Source organism: Pan paniscus, chromosome 14, assembly GCF_029289425.2.
Source record: "Pan paniscus chromosome 14, NHGRI_mPanPan1-v2.0_pri, whole genome shotgun sequence".
NCBI lineage: Eukaryota > Metazoa > Chordata > Mammalia > Primates > Hominidae > Pan > Pan paniscus.
This window is the reverse complement of record NC_073263.2, coordinates 86279001-86300184: the sequence shown is the minus strand read 5'-3', so window position 1 is coordinate 86300184 and position 21184 is coordinate 86279001.

Below are 21184 nucleotides of genomic sequence, written 5' to 3'. Positions count from 1 at the left end.
TTCTTATTCCTAAATTATTTTCATTTGTAAGCTATATACTCTAAAGCTTCCCATTTTCAGCCTTTCACAAATGATCTGATACGAAATGCCACTATTTACTCCATTCAACTGCCATCCAATTTTCCTGTTTTATTCTCTCATAATTCCACTATATGAAATGCATTTCTTTCTTTCTCTTTCTTTCTTTCTTTGTTTCTTTCTTTCTTTCGTTCTTTTTCTCTCTCTTTCTTTCTTTCTCTTTCCCTCCCTTCTTTCCTTCCTTCCTTCCTTCTCTCTCCCTGTTTCCCTCTCTCCCTCTCTCTCTTTCTCTCTCTCTCTCTCAGTTGACTCTTTCTGATTCACTCTATCTAATCCCATTCATTTATATTTGTATCATTTTGCTTATTTTTTTGTTTCCCTCTATCTCAGGGAATACTTTCGTAAAAACAGAAACCATAGTAGGTGTTTTCACAGGGAATTTAATACAGAAAATTACCTTGAAAAGTGTTGGGAAGGCAAAAAGGCAACCCTGAAGCAACAAAGGCATTGTGACTGTAGGCATCAGCTCTTAACTCACATAGCTGAGGGGAAAAATGGAAAATATAGGGATTACCAGAACCTGAGAAATGATGAGCCTTGCAAAGGTAGGCTCAAACTTCTGAGAAGACACTGACTGGATAGTGGTAGAACTTTTGGTTCATGGAACTGAGCCTCAGACTGCTAAGCATGGGATGCTGTCTGAGCAATGCTAAAGGAACTGGAGAGTAAAGCATACACTGCAACATGTAGCCCTTTTTTGAATGACTCTAATATTAACATTAATGGGAAAAAAGTAGCAAAGCAAAACAAACAACAAAAAATGAGAAAGCCCAGTCTTCATTCATAATCATTCCTCATTCATAATCAATCTCTGGTAACCCCTTCTGTCAAGACTTTCTGTTTAAAATACAGTAGATAAAAGATAAATATTGTATGTGGATCCTCAGTCCCAGCACCACAGAGCAGAGAATAGAATGGTGAATTGAGACGAGGAAGACAATAGGTTGATTATCAGCGTACACCTTTCCTTTGGTTAGCCTGTATCTATTCAAACACTTGCCATAGTGAATTACAATATAATAACAATTGTAATGTTTTCCTTTTGCTTACAAAAATTCAACTATTTTCATTACCCTCTCTTCAAAACAGAACACCAGGTACTCTATTTTTTCTAACTCTAAGCAAATATGAGGATATCTATTTCTGAATTATTGTAATTAGTCCACTAGTTGTGTTATGATCACCATATGAATCTGAAGGTTATGTGTAAAGTTAACCACTGATGAACAATTTCTCTTTTGTACAATAATGAAAACAAGAGGCAGGAAACAGAAGTTGAATAATATATCCACTTGTGTGCATGTGTTTGTGTATAAAAATAAAGAAGAGATTATGCATATCTGCTACAATATTTTTTCCTCCAATAATGAGTCTATAGTTGATATTTTAACTTCTCTGTTCAATTACCAATTACTTTTTCTCAGCAGATTGTGTTTTTACCTCAGGAGTTTACTCAAAATTATTTCTAAAAGCTGTAATATTTGAGTAATATGGCCTTTAAGAGTTGTTTCCATTAACATTTGCTATTAGACATGAAGTACTAAGTGACTAGTACTTAATCACTGTGGATTTTAAGCATACTCCTCCCTGTCACCAGTGTATGCCAGCAACACACCTATCTCGTAAGTATCATAATAAATCACATCAGAACATAACTAATTTATTCTTTGTCAGTTCAGTGGAGTGAGGGAATTGAAATGGCCAGGTGATGACCTCAACCTCCAATTCAATCATTTTTCTATGCCCTAATAGAAAAAAGCAGAACCTAACATTTTTGGTATAGAAGTGAAAAATATTTCTAGATGAATTATTAGGTGCAATAGTATAATAGGCAGAATTCTACATGTATTTACTACTCCCACTACAATTTCCATCCCCTGGTTATTCAACAAACATTAATCTAGTTACTTCTTTGAAGGGAGTTTGACATTGAAAGTAAGGCTATTCATAACCTGCCTTCAGGTTAAGGGTATTATCCTAGATGATCTAGGTGGGTACTGTGTAATCACATGAGCTCTTAAAAGCAGAAAATTAAGGCAGGGAGAGTCAATAGACTGTGAGACTGAGGCTGCAGAGGAAGTAGCAGAGGAAAGAGGAAGCAGAGTGGATGTAAAATGAGATTTAAAGAAGAAGAACACAATTCACCACTGGTGTTTGTGAAGATGAAGTCACAAGGCCATGAGGCAAGATCTGTTGACAGCCTGTAGAAGATGGGAAGAACATCTGGCTGACAGCCAGCAAGGAGATGGGTAAAAGTCCTACAGTCTCACAGAACTGAATTCAGACAACAATCTGGACTAGCTTAGAGGGGGATTATTCTTCAAAGCCTGCAGAAAAAAAAAATTGGCAACTTGCTGAAACTTTAATTTCTGCTTTGGTAGACTCTAAGCAAAGAAATTAACCAAGCCCACCAAAGTTCTGACCTACAGAACTGTGAGACAAGATATATGTGCTGTTTTAAGTGAACGATTAAGTTTGTGATAACTTGTTAGGGCAATAATTGAAAACTAATGAAAGAGTAATTTAATCCTCCTCATTTCACTCTTGATTACATGATCTATGTTTTCTAACAATGAAAAAATATAAATAACCCTCATGTTGAAAGTTAACCTAAAGCATAGATCACCTCTTTCAAGACAGAACATCATACTTTTAGTGTATTGTTCCTCAACTAGCACTATAACTGAGTCTTCAGTCAGTCATTTCTTCTTTCTATCAGAGAAGCTGCTTGGCATGATAAAGAATTCTATGGCATATGCCTATTTCCACACTTATTTGCTACAGAATAAATCCCTTATACAGAAATCACAAGTACATATATAGTGGTGTTAACAAAAGCATTATGTGCAGGAATGTCAATTCATAAATAGAGTATATTTCTAAACTAGTGAGGACAAATCATCACTCTTCCCCAAAGATGCAATCCCATGAAATCTTCCCTGGCCAAGGTGTGATATTAGGACTTCAACATTGTTCTAGATGATGGAAAACTAGACACTCAGTAATTAAGACAGCAAAGTGAGTTGTGTGATGTTCCACATTGCTTAGCCTGTGTAGAGCCTTCATCTCTTCTTTTGTGGCTAATCATAAATAAGCCCATTGCTCAAGCAAAAAGGTGGCTGGAGAGTTCGCAACCAGCCTGGGCAACACGATGAAGCCTCATCTCTACTAAAATACAAAAAATTAGCTGGGTGTGGCAGTGAGCACCTGTAGTCCCAGCTACTCGGGAGGCTATGGCAGGAGAATTGCTTGAACCTGGGAGGCAGAGGTTGCAGCGAGCTGAGATCACACCACTACACTCCAGCCTGGGCGACAGAGGAGACTCTGTCTCAAAACAAACAAACAAACAAAAGCAAGGTGGCTGGAGAAAGAGGCTAACTGATGTTCAAAGGGCAGGTCATGTTGTCCAGATGATTATTGAAAGTTTTCTCTGAAACAGATATTCCTCTGAACTCATTTTTTCCATTTTTTCAATTCTGTAATACCGTTATTTTCCAAGTTTCTGATTATACGGCCAAATCATTAGCCACTGCCTCAAATTAATACAGATCTATCTATCTATCTATCTATCTATCTATCTATCTATCTATCTATCTATCATCTATTTATTTCTCACAACAGACTAAGAAATCCAAAATGGATTGCTTGATGTGTGGCCCACTGGGATAATTTTCATTCACACTTGTCTTTCAAGGACATAGTTCTGATTAAGCATCTAATGCTGCAGTAGTCCCTTGTAAGTCGGATTTATCATATTGACAAAAGACCTAAGATATTTCTTCTTCTATCAATTTGTTATAAGGTACTGTGCAAAAAAGGTCATAGGAAGAGGAATGGCAATGCATCAAGAGATGGCATCAAAGGAATCTGAGCCACCTGCTCATTCAATTTACTTGTATTTTATTTACCTGCCTGAGCTTGATCTCTTATGCATCATCTGCAGTGATGATTTATGGCTTCTGGGCATGCCCTGCCTTATAATTTGGTTGGTAAAAAAAACACTCAACTCAAATAGTTTGGTCAAGCCACATGATCTCTTGATGTCTTATAATCAAATTTTTAAATTTATATAGGGCCCAATAGCAAGTCAGAAAGTGTTTCTCATAAGGAAATAAAAAAGTATATTATCCGTGAAAAAGGGAAAGCTGTTTCTTCAAAACACAAGGAGTCTCCTGTGTCTTATTAGACTTCAGCAGATTTGTCACATACATTTTATGTATCAATGTAACTGCTGTAAGGAAGTTTATATGGCAACATAGCTTTTATTGCACAATGGACTCCTAAAGAGCTTTCCCTTGCTCTTGGCCTCAACATTGAGAGTCTTATTTGTTACATAAAACATGTGTAATATATCGTTTTTGAGGTGTATGATGCAATGTGTATAAATCCATTTTAGGCATTGGAATGATTATCTTTATATTGTACAAAAAAATTTAATGAGGTGACAAGGCCCTTAAGCTCTGTGAGGTTTGACTCTAATCTCTGGTTTACATTTTCCTTACTGTGATTTTGTTTTTTTGGTCATTGATTCTTCCTGTGTATTATATTCAGCAAACCAGCCATCATTAATGTAGTGAAACAGTGTAAATCGTTCTGTGGGATGTTGTCAATACTGATACTATTCCTACAGGATAGATTGTTGATATAGAATTGATATAGCTTTGAAATACCGTATGAAATTTAAAAATGTATCCTGTTGTGCCTGCTAAGCAAGAGAGTATGACTTCTCTTGAACCTTATATGTTGAGAAAAATAAATAATGTATTTGATTAATAGTTGTGTAGATTTTTTCTAGTAAACACAACTCTGAAAAACAGCTAAAATTCACTTTCATTTTCTCAGATCCATCTGCCTCTTCACAGGCCAAACAGGTGAGTTAAATGGAGATGTTATATAGTAATCACCAACACTGAATTTTCAAGTATATGATAGTGACAGTAGTTTTGGCAATTTTCTAAGAAATATGACATTACCTCCAATGTCAAATATATTTACTGATTTGTCCTAACTGCTCATTAGGGAAATTATGCCACCTTGCCTCTTGACATTGAGTGTTGCCATTCAACATCATCATTGTGAGATGCTATCTCTAATGCCATTGCAATCATTAAGTTTGTCTTAAGGACACCATCTTCCTCCATCATATCGAGCCTTCAGAAAACAATTACCACAGAGATTTTCCGTATTCTAGCAATCTGCTCACAAATGTATTACTTGGCACTGTGATGGGCTCATATGGTGAATGAGTGGGTGACATAACATAACTTATGATAAATGCACTACAAAATATCTAATTCTCTGAGCCCAAATTTATTGGATGTAGGACACCAACATGTCCAAGTTTCAGGCAAACAATCAAGTCAACTCTTAAGAGCCAATCCATCTGTACAAGCTAGCATCATAAATTCGTATCTGGTAAGTGTACTTATATAAAGGTGGCATATTCTAGAGTTTTATTCCATCCCCTTGGTCTATTCCCATTCAAATTCATTCCTAAACACATTCATATGTGTCTTAGGTTATATAGTAAACTAATCTGGAAATCATTTGGTAGGTTAACCTGAGTCAGATAATGTATTTATCTTCCTAGTATATACATTCAGTTATTTGACTAGAGGATATCATGAAAGAACAGGTCAGTTTTAGCAAGAATAAGCACTAAGCATACCTTTGCTAATTGGCCACCCACAGTGAGGTAAACAAGGGTCTTCAAGGAAGGCAAGACTTGTTTCCTTAGATACTGTGTGACAGAGGTCTCCTTAGACATAGCAGACTTCCTTCTGCTAGCAAAGATAACTCACAGAGATATGGGAATTCAGTATTCTCAACCTTATCTGATTCTGTCTCTTTTCCTAAAATCTTAGGGTCCTACTGCCTCTAAATCAATGTCATAACCTTCATGTAGGAGACTTGGTGAGTTGAGGAACTCAGTATTTGTTGTCCTTCTGCAACCTACATAATTACACTTGTGTTTGACTTAGAGTGGTCCTTGTCCTATAGCTAGAAGAAATAAGAGATTGTTAAGAGATTATTTTAAGTCTGCCATAGAAGCTCTGTTTCTCTGACTGTTTGGGCTGAGAATGTGAGAATGTAAAGCTGTAAGCTTGTAATTTTTTCCTGTAAGCCTTTTAGTGCATTTGCAATCAGATATTTCACCCCATAGATCCTGCAGTCATCATTAAAAATTTAACAGTTATATACAACAGCTAGTCCCCCTGCCTCCAAAGACATTTGCTTTTTAGTAAGCATTGTTTCACAATCAATGACAGGTTTTAATTTAATGCATTTTATATTCAAGGCATCCTATGATCAAAGAGATTATTATAGTTTTCAGGACAAAGCATAATCAAAATTTCATAATACCATTTTTGAGATTTTTTTAATAACTTCTGGGATCATTAAGTAGTGTATCTAATGCCAAGTAGAGACAAATCAGGGGAAGTGAAACTACATTAGGTATTTCAATAGAGATAATTGGAAAGAGGATATTGAATAGGTGGTAGACGTCTGGAAGAACAAATGAAAACATTTAAGTAAAATACAGGTATTATATGATCTATAGTTATGTACTATCATCCTGAGTTCATACCTTGAGGAGGGCATGCTTTCTGGTTTTGCTGGTACATCAAAAGCTAAGAAGGGGTCCTGGCTGGGCACAGTGGCTCACGCCTGTAATCCCAGCACTTTGGGAGGCTGAGGTTGGCAGATCCCTTGAGCCCAGGAGTTCAAGATCAGCCTGGGCAACATGGTGAAACCCATTTCTACAAAAAATACAAAAAGTAGCCGGGTATGGTGGCGAACACCTTGCGGTCCCAGCTACTCAGGAGGCTGAGGTGGGAGGATAGCTCTAGCCTGGGAGGCAAAGGTTGGAGTGAGCCATGATTGTGCCACTGCACTCCAACCTGGGTGACAGAGTGATAACCCCATATCAAAAAAAAAAAAAAAGAAGAAGGAGCTCTGAGCTTACAACTGGGCTCTGAGCAGGGTCTAAGGTCTGGATGGTAATGATAGTTCTGAGAAAGTATAACAAGGTTGGTTTTGAGTGCTAAAAGATGCTGGAAAATAGAACCAAATGCTGCTTGCAGGGTGAAGAGTCAATAATACAGTGGCACTCAATGGAATAATAATCAAAGAAGAAAGAAAAATTACCTGTGTTCCCTCTTAGCTTCCTATAATGCACTCACTTGAATGAAAATATCAGAAGTAGCTGAAAAAGAAAAAAAAGAGTGATTTGAAGAATCTTAGCCCAAGCATAAAAAAGGAAAATATAAAGGTAAAATTTTGGAGTGACAAGAGCTTAATTCCTGACACATTCTGGACTAGAACATATGTTGTATGATAACAAAGCTATGTTCCTAGAACCTTGGGACTCTCAACGGAAAGGCCTCGTTACTTATTGTTGAGTGTGTGAATTAAACACCACTTTACAGGCAGGATGATAATATCAACCATCATGCAACAATGTAGATCCTTTTGTTGGAAAATGATGGAATGTAACAAGTAATATTAAAATAGTAACAACAAAATCTGTACTACATTAGCATGTAGCATTTAAATACAACATTTAAAATGGACTGTGGCAGTCATTCATGAGCCATGTTGATATTTCTTGCAGAACTCATGTCTCACTATAGGTTGTAAATAAGAAGAATTAGCAAGAGAAAGGCTCAATTATTAGTAGAACTTGATGCTATATTCTGTGAAATCTTTGTGTCACAAACAGGTAGAACTTGGAATGTTTCAAGTGATCATATGGTTTGGAAAATGATGATGATCTCTGTCTTCCTTAACTCTTCATATTTGCTCCCTTCACTTATAATGTTCTTACTTTTTAAAAAGCTGGTAGAGTTTCAAGATGGCTGACTAGTGCCGCTAGGAAGTGCTGCTCCCACCGAAACACACTGAGATTTAGATTAAACCAACATAATTTGAACATATCTTCGGAGAGAAAATGCCAAATGTGGGCATGGAAAAGACTCACATGCTGAAGCTGAAGCGGGATGAAGCTGAGAACTCTGCATGGGATAATTGAACACTAGAGCTGGTTCCAGGGCCCAAAGGGTGCCTGGAAAAGGGGCTACGGTAAAGAAAACAGCGTGGTACTGGTACAAAAACAGATACATAGGCCAATTAACAGAATAAAAAAGCTCAAAAATAAAGCCATCTGATTTTTTGACAAGGCCAACAAAAAAGCAATGGGGAAGGGACTCTCTTTTCAATAAATGATGCTGGGATAGCTGGCTAGCCATATGCAGAAGATTAAACCTGGACCCTACCTTTCAGCATAAACAAAAAATAATCCAAAGCCACGAAAGATTTAAATGGAAGATCTCAAACTATAAAAATTGTAGAGGACAACCTAAGAATTATTCTTTTTGACATCAATGCATTAGTCTGTTTTCACACTACTATAAAGAAACTACCTGAGACTGGATAATTTATAAAGGAAAGAGGTTTAATTGACTCACAGTTCTGCATAGCTTGGGAGGCCTCAGGAAATTTGCAATCATGGCAAAAGGTGAAGAGGAAGCAGGCACCTTTTTCAGAAGGCTGCAGGAGAGAGAATACTCAGGAAAAACTGCCACTTTTAAAACCATCAGATCTCCTGAGATCTCCCTCACTATCAGGAGAACAGCATGGGGGAATTCACCCCCCTGATCCAATCACGCCCCACCAGGTCCCTCCCTCAACATATGGGGATTACAATTTGAGATGAGATTTGGGTAGAGACACTGAGTCAAACCACATGAATTAGCCTTGGCAAAGAAATTTTGGCTAAGTCTCCAAAAGCATTTGCAATCAAAACTAAAGTAGAAAAGTGGAATGTAATTAAACTAAAGAACTTCTGCTCAGGAAAAGAAGCTATGAACAGAGTAAACAGAAAACCTACGGGATGGGAGAAGATATTCACAAACTCTGCATCCAGTACATGTCTAATATCCAGAATCTATAAGAAACTGAAACCACTTGACAAGTAAAATCAAATAAACCCATTAAAAAATGGGTAAATGACATGAACAGACACTTCTCAGAAAAAGACATACAAGTGGCCAACAAACATATGAAAATATTTTCAGCATCAATAATCATCAGAGAGATGCAACTCAAAACCACAATGAGATACTATCTCACACCATTCAGAGTGGCTAATATTAAAAAGTCAAAAAATCATCACATCCTGGCAAAGCTGTGGAGAAAGGAGAACTGTTATACTCTGTTGTTGGTAATGTAAGTTAACCACTGTGGAAATCAGTCTGGAGATTTCTCAAGGAACTTAAAACAGCTATCATTCAAGCCAACAATCTCATTACTGAATGTATACCCAAAAGAAAAGAAATCATTCTACCAAAAAGACACATGCACTTTTATGTTCATTGCTGCACTATTCACAATATCAAAGACTTGGAATCAACCCAGATCCTTATCAGTGGTAGATTAGATAAAGAAAATGTTATATATACATGTTATATATATATGTATATACACATACACACACACACACACACACACACACACACACCATGGAATACTATGCAGCCATAGAAAATAATGAAATCATGTTTTTTGCAGCAACATGGGTGCAGTTGGAGACCATAATCCTAAGCGAACTAACACGGGAGCAGAAAAGCAAATACTACATCTCTCACTTATAAGTGAGAGCTAAATTTTGAGCACATTTGGGCATAAACATGATAATAATAGACACAGTGGTCTACTGGAGGTGGGAGGGAGGGGGTGTAGGTTGAAAAAGTTCCTATTGGGTACTATGTTCACTACCTGAGTAACAAGATCCATACCCCAAACCTCAGCACAAGGCAATATTCCCATGGAAAAAAACTGCACATGTACCCCCTATATCTAAACTGAAAGTTGAAATTTAGAAAAAGCTGACTGTCTTACTCCTAGTTTTCTTTCAGTATTTGCTTCAGGATCTTTTTCTCCATGAATATTTCCCTGATCCTTTGGTGCATTTGTGTTAATTCTTCTAAACTTTCAAAAATCCTGGACTGACTTCTACCAAATCACAAATAAGTTACATATACAGTTTTATTTGTCTGCATCCCTCACAAAACTTTAAACTTTATGTGGTTAAGAATTGCATCTTTGATTTCTGTTTCCTACTCACTTAGGAATACAACTTGGAACATATAAGTCTCAGTGTCTGTGATAAGTATATAAAGGAATACTTAGGTAGTTATATTGAATCATGTAGGTTATAGAAAAAATAGCAGGTAATATATCTAAATGTTAAGTTTAGAAAATGATGTTTAGCAAGATATTTCTGTTGTTACCATGTAGATGGAGGCATTTTATGAATAATTTTTCCTCATGCATTTGTTCATGCAAGATTTGTTTTCTCTCTCTCTTTCCTGCATGTGGATTTTCTAAGCCAATTATAAGTGCCACTACTTTTGTTGAGCTATCACTATGGCCAGTTGGAAAGAGCTGATGCTTTCCTGCATCCCTTTATTATTTTATTTGTGTTTGTGTTATATCATAGTTTCTATCATGATTGTTTTATAGCTTACCAGAGGATAGCATAGTGGTTCAGAGGCAGTTGAGCATGAATGATTAGATACTACCACTCCGAAGTCAAACTAACCACTTTGAACCTTACCAAAGTCAGAGATTATCTAAGGTACTTGGACAACTTACTTGACCTCTCAATTTGTCAGATTCTTTGAAAATAATGGCAGCTACTTATTTGGGTTGTTGTAATGATTAAAGGCAGTAATGTTTACAAAACACTTCATATCATTAACAAACACATAGCAATCTCTGACAAATATGTTAAAGACTGTCACATACTTATTCTCATCTCTAAATAGTGAACTCTTTGAATACATAAATATTATTTTGCCTTTTTATTATGCAATAAATAATGCAAATTCTATCAAAGTTTCTTTTTTTGCCATTTGGTCTCTGAAACAGCTTTTACTTATAAAGTAGTAGTAATTTTATTTTTTATGTTTTTCTAACATTGTTTCTTTTTTGCTTTCATAATATCTAGAATTTTAAAAATAAAAACTCGACAACACTACTTTTTCTTTTTTAAACTGGGCACACTAAGCCTTCTTAGTTAAAATTGTGTTGTCTTATTATAGCTATGTCTACATAATGCCTTTGTGTCTAAGCTCTTGAGTGTTGTATGCTGGCATTTCAATAATTTATAAGGAAACAAAATAACATGTCATTAACTTTCAGAGAATGTTCGTTCACCAGAACAGTTCTGAAAGCTTTGAACACTTGGGTTATTCACTGAAGCTTTGACAATCAGTGCACCCAAATCCATTCATTCTTCATCTTTGTATTTGCTGTTACTGAGAAGAAAGGTCCAAATAGGGAACTAGAGTACTCTAAAGAATAATGCAACGAAGGATTACGTTCCAAGAGGCTGGGGACAAGTCTCTGGCTCTGCCATTAATTACCTGTCTGAACAAAAAAAGAAAAGGAATTAAATTCTCTTGATCATAAAAGCTTCAGCTGCTAAATGAGGAGAACTTGGCTTAGCTGTCTTCGTATTTTTTGAACAAAAGAAATAATGTAGAATGGATATCAGTATTTTTTGTAAAGTTAGTAAGCATTATTTGGATGCCTATAGAAATATAAATGTATTCAACACAAAATGTACTTTTTGTCATATCAGATACCAGTTGTATTTTTTCATTGTTGTTATTGTTAGAAGGATTAATGAGAGTCATGGGAGGCAAAGATAAGTGTAATAATTACTACACCAATTACTTCTAAGATCTTTTATATTTTATTATAAAGATCTAAGTGCCTTCATTTTAAACACTCATTCATTCAATGCATCCATTTACTTGTTCGTTCAATGTATAATTAATGAAAATGTCTACATTATTATTAGGGCTAAAAAAATGCATACAGGATGGCTCCCAAATTTGAGATGCTTTGGAAACAGCACTAGTTAAGACTCAACATAGTGCACAGAAAGAGAAAAAGATGTCCCCGAATACCTTCTGTGGAGAAAAGTTACAGTGTAGCATCAGATGTAATACTTTATATCTCAACACTCTCAGTAGCTCTCTAAAGCAAGGATTAGGGCTATTTATCCCATAAGAATTTCTGAGATTCAGAAAAAGTGAATAATTTTTATATGTTATATTCAAGAAGATGTTGGATGTAAAGTTTCTGCCAGGTAATTCTGATCTCAAAATTCATCTCTTGAATAATCCATATGTCTCTGTAGCAAGGAAAACTTACTAAGATACCTACAACACGTTACTGGTACCTCCATGAAGCCTAAAACAACTAATAAAAGGAAGTTTTTGTTATCTAAACTTCAGTTTATGACATCTATGTTATTTCTTTAGTTTTCCTAGGAATTAATAGTAAGTTTTCCAATGAGGTTTTATGTTTCGTGGGCAATAAAATGAGTGCTTTTTAATCTTGATTTATAGGAATCAACTAAATATGCCCTTTAAAATTGCAAAATTCTAAAGATATTATTTCTACATCATTTTATAGACAACCATAGGAGTAATACTGTCTACTTCATTTTTAAAATTTGTTTACCGATATTAAAAGCAAATTCATTATCTAAAATTAGTTCAGTTCTAATTTTAATCCGAATTGTCCACTTTAAATCCTCAAATCCCTGGGGGGATATAGGCACGTAACATTTAGGTTTTAAGCCATTTTTCATTGTCTGATTAGAGAAATAAAGCACTATGCAATTGTTTTCTTTCATTTTATGCACACTTCAAAATCCTATTTATTTTATTCATTGTAGAAAATGGAAATTTACCAAACAATGTGGAATAGACAAATCTTTTAGCAGCAAAATAATGTCTCTAGGACTTTCTGTAAAGTGAGAACAAAGTGCTTCATAGCCCTATTTGACGCTGGTTAATAAGACACAAATGTAATAGGCTTCACTGCATTTAACTTCAGAAAAAGTGCCAATATCTTCAAATGTGAACCTTGGATTATTGCCTCTGCAATTTGTTTAGGCAGCCAATGCACTACAAATCATTTCCAGCCTACAAATTGCTTTGTTAGTGGGAAACGGACTACAATAAAGCTGGATTTCCTAATGCTTTATTGACTCTTGATCCAGTAGATGTTGAGAATTCTTTTGTCTTCTTTCAATGACTTTCTCAAATATTCTAAGTGTTTTCAAAATTATAGCCTCTTTAAGTGCTGTGAATTTTTTTGAAGACCATTGTAATTTTTTTTGGAGTTTTTGCTTTCTCAAAAGGGTTTACTTTTTTTTTTCCAAATTGCCTGTTTGTACAGATTTTGGAAGTACTTTAAAAATAACTATTTCTCTAAATGCAGGTTAGGCTTTAGTGACAATACATCAATGTTCCTAAATGTCATGATTATATTGTTATATTCTGATGGAAGTAAAATATCACAAATGAGTTCTCATAATTAATTTAAAATGTGTCATTTTAATACGTTTTCTTCAGCTGCATTTTGCATTATTTTGTAAATATTAAATAGTCTGATGAGTATGACCAGCATGTAATATGTTACTCAATGACACCAAAATAATTAATACCTCCATCATTCTTGGATGTCATAAAATCTTCTAATTAAATGTTTTAATAATTCCTGTATATTAAGTAAAAAATATACAGGAATCAGTGAACATCAGTGCTACTACAGAAGTATAGGTCAAATATGTTTACATCTTTTCACCAAATGTCAAACTATAAAAAGGTTTAAAGTCATTTATTTTATAAGAATTTTTATTTGGAATATATAAATCACTGTTTATAACAATTTTTATTTTACATGTGAAAATATTAAAATTAGCATTACTGCCACTGAATTTCTTTTGTGTTAAAATTATGATTGCACTTTAAAAACAAACATCTATAATGCACAAATATTACAATATGATTATATCACATTGCTTTAGTATCTCAAAATGCTATCCCTGCAGACAAACTAATATATTGGGTTTGCTTGTTTTCTAGTACCTGTAGTACTTGAATACGATCAGCATCCAGCTTTGTCAACAACTTAGAAGCAGAATCCAGGTAAGCTGTAGGGCTAAGCTACAGGGAATAATATATCCAAACTCCAGGAGTATTTTGAATTGGGATATAAAAGGTAAAGCCAGCAATCAAGGAGAAAGGCTGATGTGAAGTTGAATGAGTAAGAAGGGACTGGGAGCCAGCTAGACAAAAATGTTCTTCATAGGTTGCATGCTAAGTCCTTTTGATAAATGCTGCTAAACCATGCATATGTTCATGTGCCTGAGTTAGCTCTTCTTTGTCCTGTGCATTGTGAGGTAAATCCTAAAAGATGGAGATATAACTGATAAAACGTCAAAATCTTTGTTGTCAAATAAATTATGCATAGAAGTTCAGATCTGACGAGTTAGCTATAGACCACATCTTCCTAAAATAGCCTAGCAGAGTGGAACCTGATCAGTACTATAGTTGTCTAAAGGAGATTTGAAGGTTTCAAGTTTTTATTTCTAGGACATATAGCAGAAGTTTAAAAAGGAATCCTATTTCTAATCTGATAATTTCAAAGCATCAATGAGAATTACCTTTGAAGCCAAATGCTGCTGGCAGTACATTAAAGACCTTCATATCAATATATCCACCTTATATTTACATTAACCCAGAGGACTCTCAAATAAATATAAATGTCTTAAATTTATATATAAGCTAAAATTAAAGTCTTAGGTGAATTTTGAACATTTGAAGACAATAAGAGATTTATCTAAATTTGTTGTTGTTGTTGTTGTTGTTGTTGTTGTTGTTGAGATGGAGTCCCCTCTGTTGCCCGGGCTGGAGTGCAGTGGCATGATCTTGGTTCACTGCAACATCCACCCACCTGGTTCAAGCAATTCTCCTGCCTCAGCTGAGTAGCTGGGATTAAGGGGTGCACCACCACACCCAGCTAATTTTTGTATTTTCAGTAGAGATGGGGTTTCGAACTCCTGACCTCAAGTGATGCCCTTGCCTGGGCCTCCCAAAGTGCTGGGCCACCATGCTTGGCCAATCTATTTGAAAATGTATTTTTTGTATGTCTCAAAAGAGGAAAATGTCTTTCTTCTGAGAAATGGCCTATAATGAAAGTATTACTTCCCTTGGTCATTTCTATTCATACATGTGCATCTATGTGTGTATTCTAATGATTAATGAATGGATAATGATTAATTAATGGATATTAACAAATGGACATTAAATATCAATAATATATATCAACTAACAAATATTAATATTCAGTAAATACAACAGAAAATCAGAGACTACCTAATGTTAGTATGAGCAGTATTTTCTCATTTGTTGTCATTGCAATGTCTAAAGATTATAGACATTTGACAATACATATCTAGTGAAATAAAGATGATGTCAGGAGAATTCATCTCCTAGACAACATTCAAAGTGGCTTTCATTGTCAGGAATTCACCAATTTTTATTTTTTTTTTTATTTTTATTTTATTTATTTTTATTTATTATTATTATTATAATACTTTAAGTTTTAGGGTACATGTGCACAATGTGCAGGTTAGTTACATATGTATACATGTGCCATGCTGGTGCGCTGCACCCACTGACTCGTCATCTAGCATTAGGTATATCTCCCAGTGCTATCCCTACCCCCTCCCCCCACCCCACAACAGTCCCCAGAGTGTGATGTTCCCCTTCCTGTGTCCATGTGTTCTCATTGTTCAATTCCCACCTATGAGTGAGAATATGCACTGTTTGGTTTTTTGTTCTTGCGATAGTTTACTGAGAATGATGATTTCCAATTTCATCCATGTCCCTACAAAGGACATGAACTCATCCTTTTTTATGGCTGCATAGTATTCCATGGTGTATATGTGCCACTTTTCTTAATCCAGTCTATCATTGTTGGACATTTGGGTTGGTTCCAAGTCTTTGCTATCGTGAATAATGCCACAATAAACATATGTGTGCATGTGTCTTTATAGCAGCATGATTTATAGTCCTTTGGGTATATACCCAGTAATGGGATGGCTGGGTCAAATGGTATTTCTAGTTCTAGATCCCTGAGGAATCACCACACTGACTTCCACAATGGTTGAACTAGTTTACAGTCCCACCAACAGTGTAAAAGTGTTCCTATTTCTCCACATCCTCTCCAGAACCTGTTGTTTCCTGACTTTTTAATGATTGCCATTCTAACTGGTGTGAGATGGTATCTCATTGTAGTTTCGATTTGCATTTCTCTGATGGCCAGTGATGGGGAACATTTTTACATGTGTTTTTTGGCTGCATAAATGTCTTCTTTTGAGAAGTGTCTGTTCATATCCTTCACCCACTTTTTGATGAGGTTGTTTGTTTTTTTCTTGTTAATTTGTTTGAGTTTATTGTAGATTCTGGATATTAGCCCTTTGTCAGATGAGTAGGTTGCGAAAATTTTCTCCCATTTTGTAGGTTGCCTGTTCACTCTGATGGTAGTTTCTTTTGCTGTGCAGAAGCTCTTTAGTTTAATTAGATCCCATTTGTCAATTTTGGCTTTTGTTACCATTGCTTTTGGTGTTTTAGACATGAAGTCCTTGCCCATGCCTATGTCCTGAATGGTAATGCCTAGGTTTTCTTCTAGGGTTTTTATGGTTTTAGGTCTAATGTTTAAGTCTCTAATCCATCTTGAATTGATTTTTGTATAAGGTGTAAGGAAGGGATCCAGTTTAGCAGCTTTCTACATATGGCTAGCCAGTTTTCCCAGCACCATTTATTAAATAGGGAATCCTTTCCCCATTGCTTGTTTTTCTCAGGTTTGTCAAAGATCAGATAGTTGTAGATATGCGGCATTATTTCTGAGGGCTCTGTTCTGTTCCATTGATGTATATCTCTGTTTTGGTACCAGTACCATGCTGTTTTGGTTACTGTAGCCTTGTAGTATAGTTTGAAGTCAGGTAGTGAGATGCCTCCAGCTTTGTTCTTTTGGCTTAGGATTGACTCGGCGATGCGGGCTCTTTTTTGGTTCCATATGAACTTTAAAGTAGTTTTTTCCAATTCTGTGAAGAAAGTCATTGGTAGCTTGATGGGGATGGCATTGAATCTGTAAATTACCTTGGGCAGTATGGCCATTTTCACGATATTAATTCTTCCTACCCATGAGCATGGAATGTTCTTCCATTTGTTTGTATCCTCTTTTATTTCCTTGAGCAGTGGTTTGTAGTTCTCCTTGAAGAGGTCCTTCACATCCCTTGTAAGTTGGATTCCTAGGTATTTTATTCTCTTTGTAGCAGTTGTGAATGGGAGTTCACTCATGATTTGGCTCTCTGTTTGTCTGTTGTTGGTGTATAAGAATGCTTGTGATTTTTGTACATTGATTTTGTATCCTGAGACTTTGCTGAAGTTGCTTATCAGCTTAAGGAGATTTTGGGCTGAGACAATGGGGTTTTGTAGATATACAATCATGTCGTCTGCAAACAGGGACAATTTGACTTCCTCTTTTCCTAACTGAATACCATTTATTTCCTTCTCCTGCCTAATTGCCCTGGCCAGAACTTCCAACACTACGTTGAATAGGAGTGGTGAGAGAGGGCATCCCTGTCTTGTGCCCGTTTTCAAAGAGAATGCTTCCAGTTTTTGCCCATTCAATATGATATTGGCTGTGGGTTTGTCATAGATAGCTCTTATTATTTTGAGATACGTCCCATCAATACCTAATTTATAGAGAGTTTTTAGCATGAAGGGTTGTTGAATTTTGTCAAAGGCCTTTTCTGCATCTATTGAGATAATCATGTGGTTTTTGTCTTTGGCTCTGTTTATATGCTGGATTACATTTATTGATTTGCGTATATTGAACCAGCCTTGCATCCCAGGGATGAAGCCCACTTGATCATGGTGGATAAGCTTTTTGATGTGCTGCTGGATTCGGTTTGCCAGTATTTTATTGAGGATTTTTGCATCAATGTTCATCAAGGATATTGCTCTAAAATTATCTTTTTTGGTTGTGTCTCTGCCCAGCTTTGGTATCAGGATGATGCTGGCCTCATAAAATGAGTTAGGGAGGATTCCCTCTTTTTCTATTGATTGGAATAGTTTCAGAAGGAATGGTACCAGTTCCTCCTTGTACCTTTGGTAGAAACGAATTCACCAATTTTTAAAGTCTAGCCCTAAGGTTGGAGGCTTAAAGACTTTAATTTCCTCACTTATTGAGAATAGTTGTATCATTTATAACTTGTGCTTGACATCCCATCATATAAACTAGATTTATATTTATTCTACATTCTATAAATTAGAATTCAAATTTAAATATTTACAATGAACAATGTGATAACTATGGGGTACAGAAAAATCTTACCTAAGTTATTCACCCCTTGGAATCAGATTTCATTAGAAACCTCTTTGTGTGGATCAGCTATAAGAACTTATTTTAATAGAGATGCACTTAATACTAGAAATAGTGAAATCATCTGCCATTTTACCTCCCTGAGTGGAGACAGACACATACCATAATATGCAGTATTTATCTTATGTATTTTGCACTTAAGTATCCTTCAACATCTTCCTCTCCTATTAGCACGTTCTTCATTAAATAACATGCATTCATTTACTAAGACTGATTCTTGTCAGGGAGACAGTCTGTGTTCTTTAAGTGATTTGGCACATATTGTGGTGATTTTCAAAATCCTCAGTCTTCTTTAGAAGGAAAATCTTATTTCTAAATTCTATAGAAATAAATAAAATTCTATAAGAATAAAGCTACTTTCTGTTTTTTAAGAAAAAAATAAGTATTTTATCATTTATTTGCTTGACTCGTGTTTTCAAAGAGCAAACTTGTAATCTGTGAACATTTAGAAAGTATATCAAATCCATCCTAGATATTTGTATCTTATACTCTGCGTCCACATATCAAAATGTGTTCACTTGTTTCCCTCCCTTTATTGAAAATGCAGAACTTTTCCAATAAATTAAGGATCCTGAGATGAAGAGATGATCCTGGATTATCCAGGTGCACCCAATGTAATCCCAAGTGTCCAGATAAGAAAGAAGCAGAAAAGTCAGAGTCAGAGAAGGAGATGTGACCATGGAAGCGGGGTCCTACTTATGTGACTGAAGATTGAGAAAGGGCCGGGAGCCAAGGAATACAGGTAGCCTCTAGAAGCCAGAAAACACAAGGGAATAGACTTTCTAGTGCACTCTCTCAAGGGAACACAGCCCCAGATTTTATTCCAGTGAAAACCATTGAAAACTTTTGTCCTCCAGAACCATAAGATAAATTTGAAAGATAATATAAATTTGCATTATATTAAGCCACTGTTTGTTAATTTTTCATAGCAATAGGTAATTAATATTGACAGTTGATGAGAATAAGTTTTTAGAAATGTACTTTCTATACAGAACAGGAAAATAAATAAAAAGCATTATCTTAAGCAATAATAACTACATTATATCAAAAATATACGTTTACTTACTCAATGCTGAATAACTATATGTTGAGTAATGTTTAATCATGATGACCTATTATTTTTGAATTCCATCTCTCTAAATTTAGTTTTTGACCTTACATGAGTTATTTACCACCTGTGTACTTGAGATTCCTTTTATTATACAATGGACAGAATAGTTATCAAAAGGGGTAGAAAAGTTCTTGCACATTGAAAACAATAAATATATGTTACTCATCAATTTGTTTAACAAAATCATTGCTGGTTATTGTTACATTTTTATTATGTAACTTGCAAATAAAAGCTACAATTGTAAAATATGACTTACATAAACAGTGACTAAATTTCATTCACTGTTCAGTCTTCCAAACTGCAAATTTCAAAGTTTTATGAAAAAAAGACTATAATATCTAGTTACTTTGTGGCATCATCATAATCATTTCATTAACATGGGAGCCACATAATTATATCACATTGATAAGAGGAAAAACATAATTCTCCCAAAATCAAAAACAAGACATAAAAAGTGCAATAAGCATTCTAAACAAGTCACCTTTTGTAGTATTAGTATTGCAGTACATCAAGTCTGAATTAACAACAAAATCTAAATGCCTATTTAATGGTCTCTGAAAATATTCAATCTGCTTCATCTCCTAGCTTAATAGAAATCAGATATAGGGATGGTGTTAGACTATAAACTGAAAATCCAGAGGCTTAAAATAGACTAATAAATTTCTTTTTAGCACATGCTACCATCAGAGTGGTCAATAATAACTGTTTGTAGGAAATTGCTTAGCCTTTCCTCAACTATAGCATGAAAAGTAATTTCATCTGAAAGTATTGTATTTTATCTGACACTAAGGACCTGTCTTAGTAACTTTATTAAATTCTTATGTACTGTGGAATTGTACTTCAGGGTAATTTACAAACTATATGTGTGATTGGTGATTAAAATTACCTTCAAAGACAGAGTTCTATATTGATAATAAATTTCTGCCTATTCAAAAAGGAAATGAACAATCAGAAAGGCAATAAGCTATTCTTATGTGTGTTCCTACACAAAGATACTCAGTAGATTTCTTCTCAAGAGAAGTGTGGTCAATTCAATTATACATAGAGAATCTGTTTAGTTAAAGTTTTTATTTTAATTGTTATTATCATGGTGATTATCATTATCACTATTATTTTACTTTGTCTCAACAATAGACAGTATTCTGTCCCTATTTTGGTCTCCTTTTTTTTAACCAAGGACATAATAAATGAAATAAATTTTGGATAGTGAGTTAATTTTATATGAAGTTTTAAAGCAATTAAAAAATTATTTAGTTATGACAAGATAAATATATAAACTATCAATCATTAAAAGATAGTAGTTAAAAGTATGGCAATGACATTGATATCTAAATACAATTTTCTTTAGCTACTTGATTTTAGAGAAGTTATGTGTCATTTTATGTCTTCGTTCCTGGACAATAGAAGATGGTCTGTATGTCTCTGTTGATCTCTTTGTCTCTCTTTGTACGCCTCTATCTCTGTCTTTTTTATCTCTCTCTGTGTGTTTACACATATAATATATACCTATAAATCTAAGCTATATAGTAAGATATACACATACATATACACTTATAGGTCACCATATATTTTATATTATGTACATACATTCTATGTATAAATATATCTATAATATACATACATATGTTCATTGAATAAGTAAATGAATATGTTTCAATTTCCTATAACATTATTTAT